This window comes from Dermacentor silvarum, chromosome 1 (assembly GCF_013339745.2).
Source record: "Dermacentor silvarum isolate Dsil-2018 chromosome 1, BIME_Dsil_1.4, whole genome shotgun sequence".
Taxonomy (NCBI): domain Eukaryota; kingdom Metazoa; phylum Arthropoda; class Arachnida; order Ixodida; family Ixodidae; genus Dermacentor; species Dermacentor silvarum.
The window spans coordinates 391231748-391254258 of NC_051154.1; the positions used below are offsets into that span (position 1 = coordinate 391231748).

The 22511-nt window shown below is 47.0% G+C and overlaps 1 protein-coding gene across 1 annotated transcript in view; it reads left to right on the forward strand.

Moving 5' to 3' along the window:
• LOC119446365 (isocitrate dehydrogenase [NADP] cytoplasmic-like) overlaps positions 1–22511 on the forward strand; it is a 342750-nt gene that overhangs the window by 127980 nt on the left and 192259 nt on the right. The gene's annotated exons all lie outside the window — the stretch shown is intronic.

Sequence of the window (22511 nt, forward strand, 5' to 3'; positions counted from 1 at the left end):
TCGACAGTCAACAGAGTTTTGAAAGCTTACAAAACTGAAGGTAGACTTTCGCACCTTCCTCACGGTTCGCGGCCACGTTCCACGACCGCGGAACAAGACCTACTAATTATTGCAGCCGCCGTAGACAATCCTTTTTTTAACAGCCCAGCAGATCAAAACGGAGCTCGGGCTAAACATTGACGTTCAAGCGGTTCGACAGCGCCTCCACGAAGCGGGCCTTCACAGCAGGACAGCCGCAAGAAAGCCTTTGCTTTCGGATCGCCACAAAGCCACCCGTCTACAATTCGCACAATCGCACAAAGACTGGTCTGTGGAGGATTGGGGCCAGGTGATGTTCACAGATGAGAGAACATTTTCCAAAAAGGGTCACGAGATACTGAAAGTGTGGCGTCAAGAAAATCATCAGTAAGCCTTTGCACCCTATATATAGTGTTCTTGAATTGCGGCGCTCTTTGTAAATATGTGGGCTTGAATTCGTTCACTTAGTGCTAGTGTGGTCAGAGTAGCATCAAAATTTAACGAAGATAGCTCTACGACGAATGTCGCATGAGGGTGCGACTAGCGATCGTTTAAAAATTATAATATATATTTCAGTGTTTTAAAGTCAGACACGTGTTCTGCAATTAGATTAGCTACATTTTGGTTGCTTCATGTCAGGAATTAACGGTTTGAGGTGCATTCTGAGCCAATGAATAAAGGCTACGTCACAGTCACAGCGCAGTCCCTGTTCTAATGCCAGGTGCCTACTTCGCTATAATATACAAGAAAAATGTTTGGATACAGCAGCGATTGGGCTAAACGTATTATACCATTTTGACGCGCGTAAAGACAAACTTAACTTTCTTTTTTTACTTTATGCAGCTTTCATCCCACCTGCTTCAAGCGAACAAGCCTCAGCGGGCGCTGCTCCGTGAATGTGTGGGGTGCCATCACAGCCGAAGGCTTGGGTCCCCTTATACGGCTAGATGAACGCTTCACTGCAGCAGAATACTGTAATGTAATAGAGCAGGTTGTCCTGCCCTTTGCTTTGGATGGGTCATTCAAGGATGGGCTGTTTTATTATTAGCATGACCTTTCTCCAATCCATACTTCACGTTCCGTGGAGGCTATGCTAGAGAAGCTTGCCATCCGTAAACTTTCGTGGCCAGCAAAAGGAGCGGACATAAATCCAATTGAGAATGTCTGGGGAATTATGAAATCACGCTTGTCACGTCTGCAGCTCCATAAAATGAACAAGGACTCCCTTTGGGCTGCTGTTCACGCCGAGTGGGAAAGGCTTCGCGGCACTGAGCTAGCCACAGACCTGTTTGCCTCTATGCCAAAGCGCACGGAATCCGTCATCCTGGCCGAAGCAGACTTCACCAAATATTAGTTACTGCATAGTATGTTTTTGTCTAGCAGTTCTGCTTCTTTATTTCCTCAAACTTTGTGCCAGCTTGAGCCTTTGTTTCAGTTGTTCTCTATATCTTTCTTAGACCAATAAATTTGCTATGGTCTGGAATTCACGCTTCAGTTTTGTTAATCACGCAGGCATCGCGACGGCATGAAAGCGTGCCGCATTTTACTTGCCGGGCATATTGACAAGGAAAGCTTATCATCTGGCAGTCATGTCTGACACTCGGAACGCGCACGCGGTGCGATAGCGCCAGCCGGAGCAAGATTCTAGCGCTACGGTGGCGCCGATGGAAAGCAGAGATTCGCCTAGCGACAGCCAAAGCATATGGCAGTTGGAAACGTATCCTCGCAGTAGCGCTGGCTGAGCCAAAAGCCACGCTTTCCGTGGTGCGCGTTTCTTTTCATTTCGATAGTATAGTTTGTGCTGTCATCATTACTGTACCGTCAGCTTTCCTCGTTTTCAAATAAAAGAGAAGCAGAACAGAAACAAAATATCGCCGGATAGGGGGCGCACCATCGCACAGCGCGATCACACCGGATGTGCCCGCCTGTGAATAGGTGACCCGTAAAAGAGCGAGGGATTCTGGGATGCGCCGTCTGCTCGTTGTTTCCGGTTCGAGGAAGCGCAGCCGCCGCCACCGCTTCGCCGCTGAAGCCTATTGATGCGCTTGCAGTCCGGCTTTGTCACGCACCAAGATTACCCGGTTGCAGGCGCCTAGCAAAACCATGATCGGCAGTTCAGGCGTTGGCTGCTCAAATTCAACCGTTAAAGGTAAACTCGTGTAACTACGGCCTTGCAACGTCCGTTGCTGAGTCAGCTGTTCACAAGCATCAGAGGCATGGCTGCCACTTCGAAAACTGAACCATCAGTGAACAACAAGAAAATTAACGTACAGTGGCACTTATCATGCGGCGATGAGCTGTGTATAGGGCCGACACGGAATGATTCCCCGAGATATTTATTTCTCTAACATTAAGAAAAATTAATTATGAGGTTTTACGTGCCAAAACCACGATCTGATTTATGAGGCACGCCGTAGTAGGGCAAATTTGGCCACCTGGGGTTCTTTAACGTGCACCTAAATCTAAGTACACGGGTGTTTTCGCATTTCGGCGCCATCGAAATGCGGCCGCCGTGGCCGGGATTCGATCACAAATTCTCTAACATTGACTCAAGCAATAATAACTATTTTAGTACACGCATGCACATATAGAGGTAGTATGAAACGTGGTTTTACAGTGCAAATTTATATGGGACACAGCGGGATACATACATAATACTCATAACCAACTAGCCCACCTTAGTTCCTTGAATACAGATAGAGATAATGCGCAGCCGTAATATGTCGGCGATACGGCCATTTCCCCATCTTGTTGACAAAAAGAAAAAAAAACGAGAACTTCTAACTACGTACAACTTCACATGAACCTCGAGTTTTGACCAAGAAATGCCGGCAGTTATCAAACATTTTCAGCACTTCATTTTCTAATTACGCTGGCTGCGCCGTTACTGACGACACCGGTTGCAGCGGTGATCACAGGGCAGTATTTACCAGGCTGCTATAGCCATCGCCTCAGCACCCGATTTTCTAAGTAATGCTTCTATACGCTTGATAAAATGACTGACCCACAGGCAGAGCACTCAGTGACGGTGCGTCCAAGCAGCGGCAAATGTCATAGAGCTAAACCTGGTAGAAACAAAAAAAAAAGCTGCCGGAACGAAAACCAGAGTTCGTTTATGAATAAAAGGGTATCCTTGCCTTTATTGGCTCGTCATCGTCGCGCCCAGAGTGAACTGAAACTTAGAAATCAACTGCATCAATGGTACGACATTGCTGGTCCACAAAGCGGACGGAAAGCTTCGCACGACTGACAGTTGAAACCGCGTAGAAAGACACGTGCGCCGGCCCCCGGGCGCAACACTACAATTGCTAGTAGGTACAGCGTTTGACCGCTGGCGCCACGCTGCGCCGCTCGCGCGTACCGCGTTTCTAGGTGGTTTCTTTCGCCGAGGGCGCTCGAACGCAATCATATGGTTCGCATGAATGCAACCGTTGGAAGCGTGGCTGTATGGCTGAGTGGCTACGGCGCTCGCTTTAGGATCATGCGTACGCTGGTTAAAATCCCGCTTGCGCTATAATTTTTTTTTCTTAAATCACGCTTTTTTTTCCTCTCTGTTTGCCAGCGTGGTCGTTTGAACCCCGGTGCCACGGCGGCAGCCGTGGTACCGGGCGCCGACGCGAAGCGGCGGTCGTTGGGGTGCTGCGGAGCCCAGCGTAGCAACACCCCAAATAAAAAAATACTGCTCCAGTCAGATAGACTGCTCCCTCCCTGATAGTGGGATTATATTTGGATCATCAAAACAGTGATGCGTTTATAATACCACCGATCCCAACACTCTAATCACCACCAGCCCAGCGTTTTCTCCGTCAACGCCTCCTCCGTTCCAACGGCGGCGGCTAGAAACATGGTACGCGCGAGCGGCGCAGCGTGGCGCCAGCGGTCAAACGCTGTACCTACTAGCAATTGTAAATACGCCCCCCGGGCATGCCGCCGATGCCGCCGCGTCGTCCGTCGAACCGGAAGCTGCTAGCAGACGGCGCGCCCCACAATTCCCTGCGATTTCTCATTTTACGGGTCACCTATTCTGATGACTGGAAGGCGCGCACTGTACCTTCAGTTATGCTTGGGCCACGCGCTCCACTGTTCGCGTTTCTTTCCATCGCGATAGTACGTGCCTCCACTGAAGGGAAGCCCGGACCTAAAGGAACCCGAAAGGTGACACGCTTCGCGCGCAGTTTTTCAAACTGAAGCTAATCTGGTAACCTGGTACTCGCGTCATAGTGACAGCCCCCAGGTGCACGCGTCGCCTGTTTGCAACACTGCGGAAGGTACAGATAGAATCACACTTGTCTAGAGCAGTCGAGCGGCCGGCTGCGGACTGCAGAAGCGCCGCTTACCGGCTGTCGCTGGGTTCGAGATATGTTGGATGCAAGCGCCAAAAGCCTGCATGCGGCATGGCTTCTCGCGGCCATTTATGTTATCGGCCTGTAGATTTTTTCACGAACGTGGGTGGGCGGGATCTGCGCTTATTCGCTGCCTGCTTCGTCGGGTGCAGCCGGCGCCTCAGCTGATAACATAGCAAAAAATGCGTTTTACTTCGCGTCAGTCGTCGTTTGCGTCTATCACTTAATGTGCCAATTGGCGTTGACGTCACCATTCACCGAGGCGCCAATGAATCATTGCCATTTTTTATCTTGAATCATGTGTAGTTCTCAGAGCCAGTGCATGTATTCCGTTGCACATACACGCTTATCACGGACAGCGGTCTTTCCACAAGCGACAGCAAGCAAAAAACAACAAACAAAATGAGAAGAAAAAGACAGTAAGATAACTGACTATCTCTTATGATCAAATTTACAGCCTGACATCGCAGATAGGCCGCAAGTGCACATGCCGCGTGCAGGCTTTTGGCGCTTGCATCCAACATATCTCGAACCCAGCGACTGCCGGTACGCGGCGCTGTTGCAGCCCGCAGCCGGCCGCTCGACTGCTCTAGACAAGTGTGATTCTATCTGTACAACACTGCTTAGCCATTCGGAAGAACGAACGCCTTTCGAGATGCGTTCATCCACATCGTCTGCTCGGCGACTGCTGAATTCACGGTATACGACGTGCCCACGCAATAGTCCGAACATACGTAGTCAGTATACGTGTTTAAAGGCTTCTAGAAAGAAAACTATGCAATTTTGTCAAGGTTGCTTCTGTGGTATGTACTAATTCATAACAAATTTAGTTATGGAAATTTTGTTGCAATTGGCCTTCAAGGAACCCCAAATGGTGAAAATTAACCTGAAGTCCTCCACCTTGGCGTCCCTTATCCCTGTGCTGTTCTGGGACGTTAACACCCACATTTATTTATTTCTTAATTCACTGGTTGCATTTCCGACCAAAAATATTGCGTTGCATATACAAAAAAAAAAAGAATTGCCGCCCCTTTCACTCCGTGAAGGTGGTCGAACAGCGAAGGTGCGTTAGTTACGCCGAGTATTACATGTGCATATGTTGCACGTGATGCAATTGCGTAAAGACATATCTACAACAAGAACTTGTATCAAAACGTTGCGAAGCGAGAAGAGTGAGCGACTACCGATGCTATAAATATATATATATATATATATATATATATATATATATATATATATATATTCGACGAGTGTCCAGTTCTCTGGTCTAAACCTGGCAAGCCGCCGCCAAAGGCATCGGCTGCAGTCACGTACACCGCGCGTTAGGCGCGAACGCGGGTAAACGCGGACGCCGTCGGCAGCAGCCCTGTGCGTTGCCTCGTTGGTGATGCTACATATTTGCGGCTGTCTCAGTGTGTGTGTTCCTTTGTTTTTTTTCGCGTGAAGTATCCCCGTCTTGTGGCGTGCTTTTTTTTTTTTTGTTCGCGTGCAAGTTGCGCCGCCCCTTTTTTCTGCGCCAGAAATGAGGGCAAGCGACGAGCCCGTTCGCGAGCTAACTCTCGCTCACGCTCGCGGTAGGCAGCCTCTTCCTCAGGAGTACGCACTTCTCGTGGTCTTGCCATGGTCGCATCGCACCGCGTTCGTTATTCGAAAGGGCGCCATAGAGAAACATATTAACGTAAAGAGCGGACACTCCCGTAAGGCCCTGCGGCTGAGCTACTCCACTGCCGCCAGCGCCCCGAGTGGCTGCTCAGACCGCATTTTTGTCTTCCGAGATTTTAGACGCATGGTTTAGCGCTGTTTCGGCTCAGATAGCAATGTTTCGATTCTTGTTTATCTTTGGCTGTTAAAATGTTCAACTACGTTGTCTATACTGGAGCGCAAATGGTTTATTGTTTAATTTTTAAGTATGCCATACATACATAGGTAATAAACTCATGGATCGCAATCTTTTTACTGGAGAAATCGCCAAGATTCTCGGAGAACCTAAGCAAGGCGGAATTAGGTCATGCAGATTGAAAAAACGAAGCGATCAGAGCTGTTATTATCGAATTGCCTACCGTTATTGAACGGTTTTTATTAGTTGAACACATAGGAGGAAGTGGTTTCATCAAAAAACTTTACTTTTTTCTTGTTTACATTGTGAACAGCACATGAAAAATGCTGGATCACACACTTGATAAAATGCATCATATTACATTGAGCGACAGGAAAGAAGGTATGGCAAAGCGCGTGGCAACATGTCCCGAACAAAAGAACAAAAATGGGCATATGTGTTGCGTCTTTTCCCTCTAAAACATTACCCGTGAGAGCCACACACAAGGACTTGTCAACAGATGGACGCAAGTAAGGGGAAAAAAAGGCACGTACGGCCTGCGCGCAATTCCTGTACTACATCAACCTTGAGCAATAGGCTGTTCAGAAATCCAAACACAACATATTGATCGCATCAAAGTTTCACAACAGCAAGCTTGCACTCTTGATAAAAACCGATTATTATAACGATTTTGGTCAAGGCTTAAACACCATGTAATAAATTGGCTGTGGTTTAGCTTTGGTTAAACGTAGTCGAGCAGCGATAACTACAGACCCTCGGTTGCGCTTAGGCGTCTAGCGGCATCGCTTTCACGGCGTTTGGCCAACCGTTCGGCACGCGCCTCTTCATTTCTACGGCGATCCCTGGCCTCCATCAGGCTGGCCGACTTCTCACCATCCACACTGCGGCCTGAACTATGTCTGCGGCGACGCGAGCTTTCCCCTTCTATAGACCTTTTCACAAACCGACGTTTGAGCAGCGCCATTTGCCGACGCGGGCGATGTCTAGCGTCAGAACATGTTATGCCGCCATTTTGGACTGTGCGCCTTGCGAGAGCAGGCCGGCCGCACTTCGGTTGTGTGATCTTCGCCACGCATTATTTCGATTGTTTTCTTCCGTTTCGCCTGTCTTGTGCGGCTTGACTTGTTACATGTTTCACGTGCTCGCGTGAGCGCTCAGTGTGGTGTGCCATGGCAACAGCAAGCCCAGCCAGTGGATGTGGTGTTTCGTCGTTGGTAGCGGCGGCAGCCGCGTCTGCTTCGTCGAGACCTGGCGTGCTAATCAGCGGTATATTTCATTGTTATTGATGGACACATGTGACCGTATCGTTGATTGAATCTGATCACCATTAGGTTTCGCGGTTGAGGGTTGCCTCATTTAGCGAAAGCAGGTGCGTACGTAGCTGTCGGGCAATGCTTAGAACCAGGCGCCGGCGGCCCGACGACGCGTGTCAGTGGTTGGTAGATATGCGGTGGTTACTCCATACGCTTCCGACTCAACTGAACAGCTCAATCATGCAAAATTTATTGGATCTGGTGCGGTGCAGTGTGCTTATAACCAAATGTCAAAGCATAAGCGTGGCGATCGAGCAGCGCGGTACCTGCAGTGAACTGACGCGCGACAGTGATCACAGATGCCAGCGCAACTGATACAGCCCAGGTATGATATGCTATGGTATGGTAAAACTTTATTATTGTCCCTCGAAACGCGCGTCAGCACGTAGCGGGCCGCTCCCACGTCGGCACAGAAAGGCCGAGCCTCTCTGCTGCGTCGCGGGCCCGATGGACAGCCCATAGCTGTGCTTCAAGATCGGGGCTGCTTAGGACAGCCTCCCATTTGGTCGACGTGACATCGTCGCCGTCGTGTAACGCGGTGCACCGCCAGAGCATCTGTTCCAAGACAGCTAGGTCAGGTGCTAGATTTTTATTTTCTATCAATCCCAATAGGGATTATAACAGGACTTGTTATAAAGATATATTTGTTTACCTATTTTTTTACGTTTGTTTACCTGGAATGGCTTTTCTTTCGAATGTCTGAATTTTGAACAAGCTTCGCTCACGGTGAACCTTAACGTAGATCGTGCGCGAAGTTTGCATTGAAGATATCGCGTACGGCAAGAATTGTTCGTGTGCGCTATCTCTTAAGCGAAATAAGCCAATAATATTGCAGCGTTAGGGCCATCTCTGCTCTTTCTCTAGTTTCTGTGCAATGTTCATAATAAAGCAATGTCGAACCTTAACAATTGTCGAATCAATACATATGCATATGACTGTAAACCACTACTGACCGTGAGTGAAAAGCGCTTAGTGGTCAGCGAAGCGGTCACTGCACGCACGTAAGTATTTCACTTGATCGACTGTGCGAATAATTTATTTTTTTCGTTACTGTTATTCTTGCAAGCATGGTGTTATTGTCCGCATGTACCCATGCGAATACCATTTTTTTTACGTTCTAACTTGCGCGGCCTCATTTAGCGCGTTTCTACGCCATGCACAGTTAGCGCTTTACGGTTCCCGAACTCTAGCACTGGCGCTAGACCGCGCTGATGAGGTTGACACGCTCGTTTTTGCATTCTCTTGCTGCCCAAGCACATAGATAAAGCTCGAAGATGGGTGAGCTCGATGCAGCACCACACACTCGAAGTTATTAACTTTATGGGCAGAACCGCGCAGGGTGCGTGTGAACGCAGAGACAATGTTTTGGTGGACACAGGGTCTGCATACATCTTCCATAGGACATGATTTTTCCAGCTCGTTGCGAAGTGTATTGACCGACTAGTTCTCTCTCAGAGTGCTTCAATTTGTCTTATACCGGTGTCACACGGCCACTTTTGATAGCGATCGAGACCGATCTGGATCGGAATGTTCGACCGCGATTGGCTCCCTTTCGCAGATTTAGCAAAGAAGCCAATCGCGACCAACAAATTCGACCCAGATCGGCCTCGATCACGATCAAAAGTCCGCCGTGTGGTATTAGGCACTGGAATGAAGTCGTGTTTGAAAGAATAACAAATGTAGCCTCTGCCACTACATACGAGAAAATATTCCATCGATGAGCTGACAATTCTCGCAACCTATTGGGAAATGTGCCGAAAAAGGTTTACCAAAATGCGTTATTCTACTGATGTGTGCATTGTTTCACATTAGACTGAAATGCCAAGTCCTCAGGTGATGCAGGAAACCGGCGAAATGTGAACGTATCACATTGACAGTGGTCTCGCGGAGTGCTGTGTTGTGGACACACTTAGTCCCCAAAATCGTTATTTTCCGGTGGTTGTTTGTGCACCCATAAACTGCACAGTGCTGGCCTGTAGCCTTTTGATGAGTATATATGCCATTATTTACGAGCGTAAAGCATTCGTGACAAAAATAAATGGAAACATCGAAGGAAATCTACCACTCCGCAATGCAAGCGCAAGGCAAGCTCACAGTCCAGACCGAAGAGGCAACACTGACACATACTCTGCAAGCCAGACCGTCGGAAGCGCCCTCGTGAAAACGTCTATACTCCCGGTTAACACAGCTGCGGAGCGTGGGTTGTGACGTCATACAGAGGGCGCAGCGAGCGCGCCAGCGGTGGCGGTTGCCAGGCAACGGCGGACGCGCGCCTGTAGCAGCGGCGACCGCGACGAGCCGAGTTGGTGGAGAAGCGTGGGCCCTGGTGTGACGTCACAGTGCGGCCCCGGCTCAAAGTGCGGCGACGGCGAAGAGGTGAAAACCTCGCGTAATGTAGCCATCGGTAAAAGAAAATCCAGATACGCGCTGCACGCTCTTGCTCTAAAGTATGCACAAATGGCAAACAACACAACGTAACTTCAGAAAGGCTGTAGTTTGCGAACAGTAAAAAAAGAATGCAACTTTACACCAACCATTGTCCTACATGTACAGAATTAGGTTCATGTCTTTACAAATTATCGAACGTCGCAAAGCAAAGAAAATATGTAATGAATAACTAGTGTAACAGTGAGCTTGGCGGCGGATCAGAGAACCTTTTGTTTTGCTGGCCGCGAACGATGAGACAAAGAGAAATCAGGCTTTGAATTTGTAGGTAGCCCCGTCGTGCCCACTACTGACGTTTCCGCCACTGCGTTCCAGCGTGGTGGTTTCGGCTTCCTTGGATGTTCCCGCATCGGAGCCAGTTCCGTTCACGGTGCTCTCATCGATACGTTCACCATTGCCATACCATTGCCATGCGGAATTGTGGCCCTCAGCTGTATTTCTACGGTGGCTAGCTTTTCTTCTACCGCCTTTGTCTGCCACTGTTCGCTCTTAAGTTCCTTTTCTAGCTTTCCGTACTGCCAGATGATGATGATGATGTAGATTTATTGGCATCCCCTTTGAAACGGGGTGGCGACAAATAGTCACCTAGCCTGCTTGATTTAATCAGGTATACTACACATGTTCTTTATCTCGCATTTTTGTATACCTTTTTTCAAAAATTTAGCTTGTACCGCTGCCTATGATTTTAAGAGATCAGGTCGTATCCATCTTTTCCCTGCTTTTTTTCCACCAGTACTCTAATCGTCTCTTGCTGATCTCTACGGCTGATCTGTTTATGTTTCCTTCCACTTTAAACCCAAGCGCTTCTGGGAGTTGCACGTTACCTACGGTTCTCGCTGGGTTGATCCCGTCGCATTCCATTAGGATGTGCTGAGTGGTCTCTGGATCTTTACTGCAGCATACACATGTCTCATCTAGTTCCGAATATTTGTTCCGATATGTTTTCGTCCTTAGGCAACCGGCTCGAGCCTCAAATAGCAAGGCACTGCCCTTTGTGTTATCGTACAGATTTTCCCTTCTAATTTCTTTCTTCTCATTCTTGTAAATCTCCATTGTCCTTTTCGTTTCCATTCTTTGCATCCAATTCACGGTCTCTATTTCTCTCACTTTCTTTCTGATGACCCCTGGTTGTCTATTTACAGTTTCGATTATCCTGTACTTGGTTGCCAACTTCCTTGACCTCTTCCTCCATTCTGTGTCCACGCTTTTCATGTAGAGATACTTGTGCACTTTAGCCGCCCATTTATTTTCATCCATGTTCCTGAGCCTTTCTTCAAAACTAATTTTGCTTTGTGCTTCTCTGACTTCAAAAGAGGCCCAACCCATGTCTCCATGCACTGCCTCATTTGTCGTATTACCGTGTGCTCCCAAAGCCAACCGGCCTACTGATCTTTGGTTAACTTCTAAACCCGCCAATATATCCGATTTTAAGCATATAATGGCATTTGCGAATGTTAGCGCTGGCACCATTACTCCTTTCCAGATTCCACGCACCACCTCATACTTATTGTGGCCCCACAGTGCTCTGTGTTTCATTAACGCTGCATTCCGCTTCCCCTTTATTTTCAGATTATCTTGGTGGTTGCTTGAGTAATTCTTTCCTTCGTTTATGTGTACGCCGAGGTACTTATATTGCTTCACTATGGGTATTACTTGCTGTTGAATTGACACCACGAAGTTACTCGTGTGTTCATTAAAGAACATAATCCCTGATTTCTCTGTGCTAAACTTAAGGCCTAGATTTGTCGCTGCGTTCCCACAGATATTCGCAAGTATCTGTAAATCTTTTTTATTGTCCGCTAGTAGCACAATGTCGTCTGCGTACATCAATCCAGGGACCTTCTGTTGCACCATTTGTCCATTACGCATGTAGGATAAATCAAAACCTAATTCGCTGTTTTCCAGTCGTCTTTCTATGCCCTTGACGTAAAGCGTGAACAACAATGGTGACAGAGGGCATCCTTGCTTCAATCCTTGGTGAATTCCCACCATTTCATTTCCTTTTCGGCCTTCCCATGCCACTTGTACTTGGTTGTCTCGATATATCTCCCTCAGCAGCTCCACGAAATCGTCATCTATGCCTTCGTATTGAAGAATATCCCACAACAATTCCCTGTCTACGTTGTCATAAGCTCCTTTAATATCTAGAAATGCTACCCATAAAGGTCTTTTCTGAGCTACTGAAATCTCTATGCACTGAGTTAGTACAAACATATTGTCTTCTAAGCGTCTGCCTGGCCTGAACCCATTCTGTAGTTCCCCCAATACACCGTTTTCCTCCACCCACTTCGACAGTTCTAATTTTATGGCTTGCATTGCCATTCTATATATCACCGACGTTACTGTAACTGGCCTGTACGAGCTCGTCTTATCCTCATCTCCTTTGCCTTTGTAGATGAGATTCATCTTGCTTTCACGCCATCCAACGGGAATATTCTTTGTTCTAATCACTTGCTCTATGGCATTAGTCAGCAGTGCTTTGCTTTTTGGACCGAGGTTTTTGATTAGCTGTATTGGGATTTCATCGGGTCCTGCTGCCGTGTTGTTAGGGACATTTTCTGCTGCCTTTTTCCAATAGAAGCTTTCTATGCTGAATTTTGATCTCTCAAGCCTCTCTGTTGTTGCTGGATCTGTTGTCTGAACTACACTTTTTCTCGTACCGAAGTTATGCCTGATAACGTCTGTGATGTACCGCAGCGCATCATCGCCTTCATAGATGTTACCGTCTTCATCCCTTATAGCCGTTTGCGAGTTTCTAGTTGGAGCTCCGAGTGCTTTTATATGGTTCCAGAATCTTTTTGGGGCGCCTTTGTCTCTTTTGTGAATGTTATGCACCCAACGTTCACTTGCGCATTTAATTTTCTCTTGCACGAGCTCACTCGCAACCCTTTTCTTTTCTCTGTATGTATTCCATCTAAGGAGCACCTCTTCTTCTTGTAATCCCATCTTTTTGGCTTCTCGATGAACCCTAGATGCCTCTTTACGCTCTTCTATAGCTTGTTTAATTTCCTTGTTCCACCACTTACGTGGTTTCCTCTTTCCAATCCAACAATTGTATTGCCGTGTCCGCCTTATTTCATGCTGCATAACCTCCACCAGTTCCTTATATTCCCAGACTGCTGTAGGAAAAGCCTCAATTTTCTTCTCTATGTTGTTTGCGATCTCTGTTATTTGCTCGTCATTCATTTTTAAAAACTCTGAGGCTATTGGTTCATGTTCTGCGCTAGTATCTCTCCCAAACTTTAATGCTAAACGTCTATGATCGCTTCCCAGGCTATTTTTTCCATTTTCGTCTATTATCATTTGTTCCAGTTGTTCGTAGACCATTTCTGAGACTAAGGCGTAGTCGATACATGACTGCCTGTTTCCGCATTGCCACGTTACCTGTCCATGACACTTATTCTCCCTGTTAACTACTATAAGGTTCTGTTCATCACACAAATCCAGCACTAGAGAGCCGTTGTAATCAGTATATCCGTCTAAATCGTCCATGTGGGCGTTCATATCTCCCACTAATATCACCTGGCCCGAGTTACTGAACTCATTAATATCGCTTCTAATGCAATCGACCAATTCCTTATTTTTTCCCTGCTATCACTACCTGTCCATAGGTAAGCTACTCCCAGCCACGTCTTTTTACCTTGCCATGTACCACTAATCCATAAATGCTCTTTACATGTCTCGTTTACCCTTCGCCACTTGAGACCTCGCCTAATTAGTACGCCTCCGCCTTTCCTTGACCCGGTCATTCTGTTGCACCCTTCCCATACAAAGTTGTCAATAACAGGCGGCTGCTCCAAATCTCGTAGATGCGTTTCGGTCAAGGCGTACACGCTAATCGCTTCATCATTCAGTTGCCTTTGAATTTCCAGCCATTTTTCCTGCTTACGACCACCCTGCATGTTAATGTAGCAAATTTTACCTTCTCTATTCTTATCCTTTCTGCGTCTTTTCCTGACTCCTGGTCGCCTAATTCTCCCCTTTACTGGTGTTTCGCTATGTTCAATACTCAATCCTGCTTCCTGATTGCCTGGGGCCCGCCTAAAAAAGCTACAGCTCGTGCCGCGAATCGACTTCCGACCGGTGTTGCTACACTTTCACTAAAATGTATCCCGTCACGCACAAAAGCGCCTTCACGGCCTGCTCGGTGCACTTCTCGGTTGATGTCAATGACCGTAAAATTCATTGCTTTAGCTAGAGTCCAAATTTCCCTGTTTACTGCAAGAACTGCCCTTTCAATTTTATAACCCTGCCTTTCAACCTCTGGCACCGTGCACACCGCGATTTGTACTTCTTTTGAAACAATGCGCAGGTCGGTGACCCCTTTGGCTATTTGCTTTGTGATTCCTGCACCTCGTCCGTTCAGTACGTCAATCACTCCGCCCATTATCACCACTAGGTGTCTCTCCTCCATTGTGTCCCACATGCGTTCCTTGGCCTGCGCAGTCCCGTACTGCCAGCGCAGATTCCCGTACTGCCAGCGCAGTCTAGCGGCGGCACCTAGAAGCAGTGCGCATGCGCAGTGCGTCCGACATGCGAGAATTCTACCTTCGCGCGCCTTGCGTCAAGCAAGCTCGCGCGTCTCGTTTGCTGCACGCGCACTGGAATAAAGGAGCCGTACGCTTCAAGAGCGACAGCAATCTTGAACTTGCACTTACGTTCCAGGCGATGTATGAATTAACTTGAAACTATGGTATGCTGTGCCAACGTTCCCAAGATCATCGTTGGTCTGTAACTAGGCTTTTACCGCGCATGCGTATTTCGCTTGTGGGCCTAATTAAAATTAAAATATGGGGTTTGATGTGCAAAAAGACGATCTCATTATGAGGCACGCTGTAGTGGGGGACTCCGGAAATTTGTACCACCTGGGGTACTTTAACGTGCACCTAAACCCAAGTACACGGGTGTTTTCGCATTTCGCCCCCATCGAAATGCGGTCACCGTGGCCGGGATTCGATCCCGCGACCACGTGCTTGCAGCGCAACACCATAGCCACTGAGCAACCACGGCGGGTTTGTGGGCGTAATCTTCATGCTGGTCTGCTCGAAGATGCGGAAATTACTTGGAAAAAATTAAATGCATAATCGACTAATAAACAAAAAATCATTACGTTATTGCTAATTACCTGCTGCTGCTTCCTGGGTGTCTCGTCGCGCAGAACGTCGGTGGCATGCGGCGACCTTGATTTCTTAGCAATATCGTCCAAATGATGCCAGTCTACAGCCAACATGCAAACGTGGAAACTGTAAAAAAGAAGAAAAAATAGAGAAAAAAACACACCAATTTAACCGCAAAACTGGAAAACACAAACTTGCAGCGCAAAACTCGAAGGACCACTCAGCTGCGTTCAGTTGGACATTAATGCTTTCGCGTTCACAACTCGTAAGGCGTGTTTAGTCGGATTTTTGGTTACAGTCGTAATGCGGTCCCTACCGAGGAAGAGAAAAACAGCTAGCAGACGACAAGCGAGCGCGCCGATGACGTGATGCGCGCGAAGGGAAGCTACTCTCGCCGCGCACAGATATTGTGAGGTGCTGGTAGTACAGAAAGCCACGCGCTTCCGTGTTCACGCTCAAAAAGACCGCGACTGTGCTCTAGCTATACGTGGACTGTGGGCGGAGTTTATAAAGGGAGTCTATGAGATGCAACTTAGCGTACAGCCAGTGTATAACTGTGAGTTTTTTTCAACTCGCATTCATTTATCTAAGCGCACGTACTTGTTCATTGAAAGAAACGCAATTCGAGTGTTTAAAAATACACTCAACAGAGAGGTCGCCTATACTAAGCGGAACCGCCTGCCTCACTTTTCTACACGGCCTCTTTAATTCTCTGATGTGACGGTAGTAGAGAAGAGTCATTTTTTGTTTCTCTTTCCACAAGCAATTTGGAACACGTTAGCTTTCACTGGCTCCGCGGCCAGCAAGCACCACCTCGCACTTTCGCGTGGCAATGAGGTGCGTGACCGTGTGGAGCGCGACAAAGAAGAAAAACGAGCAGCCGCTCAACCACGGTTGTTCAGCCTGAGCAACCGAAAATATGAGCTACGTAGGGACGCCCTCATGATGATATACAAAATGTACTTGAGTCCAATATTGGAATTCGGCTGTGTATTGTTCTCGGGAAGCCCTGCTTATAAAACTAAGCCTCTTGTTATTTTGGAGAGTGAAGCCCTGCGCCTGTGCCAGGGACTCCCTAGGTTTGTAGCAAACAATGTTCTTTACCAGGAAACGCGCCTAGCAACATTGCCCTGCAGCTTCCGCATTTTAACGATACAAACATTTCTAAAAATTTACGGTTCTCCAATTAGACGATCTGAATATGTATTTATAAATGATCCAAACTCCTTCTTTCTTGATCATTGGCTACGTTTTCACACCCCACAGATTATTTCTGTAGAAAAGCCATTAGACAGTTGAAATGTAAAAATTCGAGACGTTATTCGATCATTTGACTCAAATCAGAATTTAAAGAGTGAATTCGATGAAATTTCCCTTCAGAACCCTAAGTTTCATTAGGCCGGTTATTAAATAATATGTTTCAAGATTATATTGCACACGTAAACACAATTAACAGAATAGCCACTGACGCTTCCGTGAACGACGAAAAGGCGGGCGTAGGCAATTTCGCGATTTCGCTTGGCTGGTCATTCTCCTTGAGACTGCCAGATTTTACTCCCGTATTTGAAGCTGAGCTCTAAGCAATGATTCTAGATTTGTGGAAACTACCTTTAAATGAATCCACCACGGTTATTATAACAGATTCCCTTTCTGTCTGTACTACGCTTACAGCTTCACCAAATTCACCACCTCTACAGACGTTTCTAACATTAGTTCCCCCCCCCCCCAGCTGGGTACCACGACACTGCGGATTACATCTCAATGAAATGGCCGATTCATTTGCGTGAGCAAATCGGTCCTGCATGGACCGATACTATCGGTCCTTCCAGTGGTGGCACACATAACAGCGATCAGATTTCGGAAATATACAATTCGTAGGGATATCATGGAAACAATAACATCATGGACTGAATTTCAGCACCTAAAATTTCCGTGGTAAATTCATCGGTGTCCATCAAGACAATCGGAAGTAATCATTACAAAATTACGTTGCCGTGTCCCAACGTAAAACCTATATTTACACAGGGCTGGTCAGGCGATATCGGCGCTGTGTCAATTATGCCTAGAAATAGAAACAGTAGAACACAATTTTTATTAAGTCGTCAGTATAAATTACAATGAAAAAGACTTCTTGAAATACCGCTTGCTAAATTAGGGGTTAATTTACCATCAGAAACAGTACTCACTTTCGGTGCCTCGGTATTTGGCTTTAGCCACAGGAGCGTATTTGATGCTGTTCGTGGTTTCATTCAGTCAACATAACGAATAAAATTTTAAATCCCACATTTACAATTCACTGAGATATTTCAGTTTTAATGCATGGCATTACTACTATAAATTATGCAGTTTAGGAAAATTGTTCTGTCTCCTCTGATCACTAAATTGCACAATAACTGTAGTTTCAAAAGCCATACCAAAATGTTCAGGTGCTCAATTCTTGGCCAATCCCCCGAAGTGGGTACGAGCCATGTGCTGAGGACATCATCATCATCGTTCCACGGATCGCCAATCCCCCGAGGTGGGTATGCGCCATGGTATAGGAAGCAAGCAAGCAATCTCCAATCGACGTACTTGTGTTCTTTTGCCTCTTCGAAGAGCGGGGCATGCGCCGCATTGGTCAAAACTACGTAGAAAACATCCAGCGAGTAAGCCTGTGCGCCGAAAGCAGAAATGCCTGACGATCCGCTGCTTTTTTTTCTGGCAGTTGCCGACTCGTGTCTATATCCGTGTAGCACCTATAGCAAACTGCGACACCCTATTATTAGACGAGACAGACGAACGAAAGAAGAGTGATGGACATGCATATAGCGGAGGAAATCAACAGGGATTGCGCGATATGGACCCAAATAGCTAACGCTGCTAATTCTCTCGTCTTATTCGCAGCTGCAACATGGCGCTGCCACAACAAGCGCTTCAGGAAGCCGACGCGAAGCACCAGGCCGCCATCAAACGCCGCTTCAAAGGGGTGAATGCGACTGCTCAGAAAGTCGCCGCGCACCATATACCCCGTTCCATACATAGCAGTCAGCGCTGCGGAGGCTAGAGAGACTTCATGCAGTGGCTTCGTTTGCGCTTGGATACAGTTCGATGCTTTTTTAGGGGCGAAGCTCCTTAGGGTGTGGGTCTGTCCCTCCTCTGTAGTAGTAGTAGTAGTAGTCGTCGTCGTAGTAGGTAGCCACGTCTACTTTTATGAAAAAAAGAAAATCCGAAAGTTGTGTCCGTAGCGCGGAATCGAACCAGGGACCCCTCGCTTGCGAACGCGCTGCGCTAACCACTACGCCACGAAGCGCACATTGACACACGCACCACGATGGCAATAAATACCCAACCTTAACAAAAGACTGCGCGTTTCTATAACGCGTTTGTGCTAGCGCGTTACGGCCCGTGTAAGAAGCTGGTGTAAGACGCTGTGGCCTCTCCGCCTTACCCCCGTATTCATAAACGCTCCTCGACTTGAACTTGACTTGCCACCGCCTTGGGCAGCGCGTTCGCAACGCGTTGAAGGCGGTGGCAAGTCAAGTTCAAGTCGAGGAGCGTTTAGGAATACGGGGGTTGTACTGTCTCAGCAGTCATTTGATGGCGTCGGCAAACGCGGTGCACGTTCCGGCATGTGTAAACGGCTGCGTAAGACGCTGTGGCGTCTCCCCCTTACTAGAGAGTACTGCACGTTTCTAACGCGTTTCTGCTAGCGTCCCCTTAAGCGGGAGATGGTGCAATTAAAATGAAGGGCGCTGTTATAAAATAGGAATGACGTCACATATGGCGCGTGTCATTGGTGGAAGTCAATCGTTCGATTTAGTGCGGCGAGACTGGGCGAATTACACGGAAGATTCACGGTTTACCGATGATTCCCTCCGGAGCTTCGCCCACTCATCATCATTCACCCCGTGGATATGCGGTGTTTTTTTTTGTATGTTTCTGTTTCTTTATATAGGCTCAGCATTGATTGAAACAAGTTTTAATCCTTCCAAAAAACACACTGTGGTATACGGCTGCTAATGCGTTCTTTTAGATAATTTTTATTTTTGCTATTCTTTTCGAGTTTTTTTTTATTTGCCACCCGTCGCGAGGAGCCTCACGAGCATGCTCGTGTGAGCGAACGCTGTTAGCGCGCAGCGAAGCGTGGACGGAACGCGCGGAGTGACAACTTTTCTTGACCGAACTTGTTGCGCAGTTTCCACAGCGTTGAGTGCTATGTGTATGGAACGGAGTATAAGTGCACGTGAAGGTTTGGTAGACACGCATAGTATATGTGCCATCAGGTATCGCATCATGTCAAGACAACAAGCCCGAGACGAGGTCTGCTTGCTTAACAACGCTTACAAGCATCCGATGTCGTTAAAGAAAGTGTAATATTAAAAAAGAAAAACGCCAGTCTCCGTTTTTCCGGGAGGTTCTCATAGATATATAAATATATCAGCAAGGTTCGCGCAAAAAGAAAGAGCTACGTGAAATAGCTGTCGCATTCACTCAATGCCCACGCTTGCTTGCAAGTAATAAGCGTCCTATTTGGAAATCGCAACAGTGCAGGCGTGAAATACATTAATCCTGACCGTAACGTCACAGCTTTATTTTGTCATTATTCATTCTCACGTGTATTTGTGTTTGCTTCTGCGGGGGTGCCACTGTTGATATACGAACCTACTAGAGTTTTTAATACTGCTTAAAAATGCAGTTATAGAGCAGTTATGAATGTACCGAATACCTAGAATATTGAATCGTCATTCAGTGAGTTTAAATTGCATACTATTAATGTGCTCTAACGAAAAAAAGTTAGTTGATCTTGTTAAGAACTTTATTAGATACAAGAAACGAGACATTAAAGAAAGATACGTGCATATACATACAACCTATAGCTTCAGAAGTCTACACTACCACATACATAGGACTCGTACTCCCTACGGTTTCGGAATGCTTGCTTATCAAATGCACAACTTTTTGAATGTACATTCTACTTTATACTTGGTATGTGAGAGTGCTTTGCTTATTGCACAATACTGAAAAGAAAGAGAAGAAAGCATTATATTTATTGTTTCCTACAGTAAAATTGGACGTTTCAGTTTGTGCTGGTGACACATTTCTCTGCGCATGTACTACTGATTTTCACAATTTGTATTTTGTGTTTTCTTGACAACGTGCACCTATTTTTAACACTTCTGTATGTGCTCACATATTACTATTGTAACCTATGCGTGCTTATGAGCTGCAAGTATTTGCTTTCTTATTGTTGCGAGAGTGGAGGGCTTAGGGCTTAATCAGGTGTGAAAACCACCTTTAGTCTTGCTCTCCATGGTTTGTTTTCTGTTGTAAACGAACCAAAATACACTTCATCTCGCGAAACCGAGTTGCTCTCATATGGGCAAGGAGACACACGAGAAGGGCAACACAAGGTGCCACTGTATTCTTTTTAGCGACTAGGACTAATATACAATTTAGAAAAGAGAGATTCGGCCGGGAAAAAGACTTTTATTCCGTACTAGCTCACTCACTCGATTTTCTGCATTCGATGAAGCTCTTGGCCGTCAAACCCCACGAAAAAAAAAAATCCTAGCAAGCCTCAGGGAGCCCTAAATAGTTTACTTGTAACTTTTGTAACTTGCAGGTTCGTGTATCGTGCCGTAATAGAGTAAAACGTAATTATACATCACGTAATTACCTGAACCTAAGAGGAGGCCATCATACGCTTTGTATTCGCTCCGGCTCGCTCGTTCGTACGCTATGTAGCTGCACGCGGTCTCACAGCAAGTAGCATCGGGCCTCAGAACAACAAGCGTTTGCTGTGTTTTGGTCGGGATGAGTGACGCCTAGCTGTGACAAGACGTCCCACGTAGTTCTCGCCGAAGTTGCCGTGGAGCTGGTGTTATACTGTGAATTACAGCGCACACTGGGACAAGGAGGGGAATTGTGGAGGACAAACGCCGACTTTTCCGAATATTACTTTTTATTTCCCGCGAGTAACGTTTAAATGCACACGGGAAATATATAATCATGAAAAAAAGTGATACAACCAGATCCTGACAACCGGGCTATGTGCCGGCTGTGACACGTGGGTGCACCGTGGTTTCCCTGCATCCTCGGTACGAGCGCTGTAATTAACAGCAACATCGAGAAATTAGGCTTTAAAACATAAAATTACATATATAACTGCCAACATAAACAAACAAAAGAAAACTTCCCCGTCGGGGAAGCCAACCGCGTGACAGGTGGGGATACTGACTACAACACTAACGAGGAGCGCTGTGTAAGGACTCTTAAAGATGAATGTTTCTACGTAGAGTACAACTTCTACCTTTAGCTACAGTTGCGGCAGCTGGAAGCAGAATAGTTTCCCAAGTGATACATGGAGACCACAGCAAGGGTTTCTCACTCTACCAGCTAAAGCTTAAGCATTGCGAATTTTGTGTCGCATGCTGGGAATTTTTCGAGCCTTGAAAACATTTCTGCGCAACAGAAGTGTAGCAAGAGACACATTTTGCGCTATATCCGTCGCACTCCCACGCGTCGGAGCGCGACAGATAGATCTGTTGCCGCATACAGCCATTCCTAAAATATGGTAACCAACCAGCGAACGGCGCGTAGGCTCCAGCCAAATCCTGCGCCCTGCACTGGCAATGCTTGGCGTATCGCCGTAACTGTGCCAACCAAAAAATGTCTTTGCGCAACAATAATCAGATTTACACGAACGCTGAAAGCAAAACTATACTAGCGGAAGATTCCGATCGCCAGAAGAAGGCCTAGGCCACTGCATGGTCTTCGTGTCCGCTGCCGACGGCGAGGTTACGTTGTAGCAGACTAGGGTGTACTTGAAATAGATTACTCACCCTCAAGACGCGAGTGACGGCTTCACCTCACCCTAACGCTGAAAAATTTCCCCGCCCTGACATAAAGCAACTCACCCGCCCTCCCTCACGACAAAAAGAAAAAAAAAGAAACAAGCGCATGCACCGCCTCGCCCTGACTGTCACGTGCAAGACAACACGAAGCTCACTTCGCTCGCTGCTGCAGCCGCATTTCCTCACGCCAGTGTTTTGACAGCGAGTATCCAGGGTCATCGAGTGTGATGTCTTCATGTATGCTGGGAGCGCTGACACCATGCTCGTTAATTTACTTAGAAATCGATTGTTTACATGTTGATATGATCAATAAAAGTACTATCCTTACTTTGTATGGCTCTCTCATTTATTGCTATCGCAATAGATGATTCGTCTTTTGGACGAAAGTTGGACTTTTATTGCGAAAGCAATTATATGGACACTTCAACAGGATTTCTGCCGTCGGCGTCGCCGTCGCCGTGAGGTGCCGTATAGATAAAATCTTCGCCGCGCGCCGTATGCCCGAGCGAAAGCGTGCGGGGACGCCCGCTAACACGGAGAGCGAACGCACTCAATCTCCCACGCGCAAGCAAGGAAGCGGGAAGCCAGCGCCGGAGGGAGCGGGG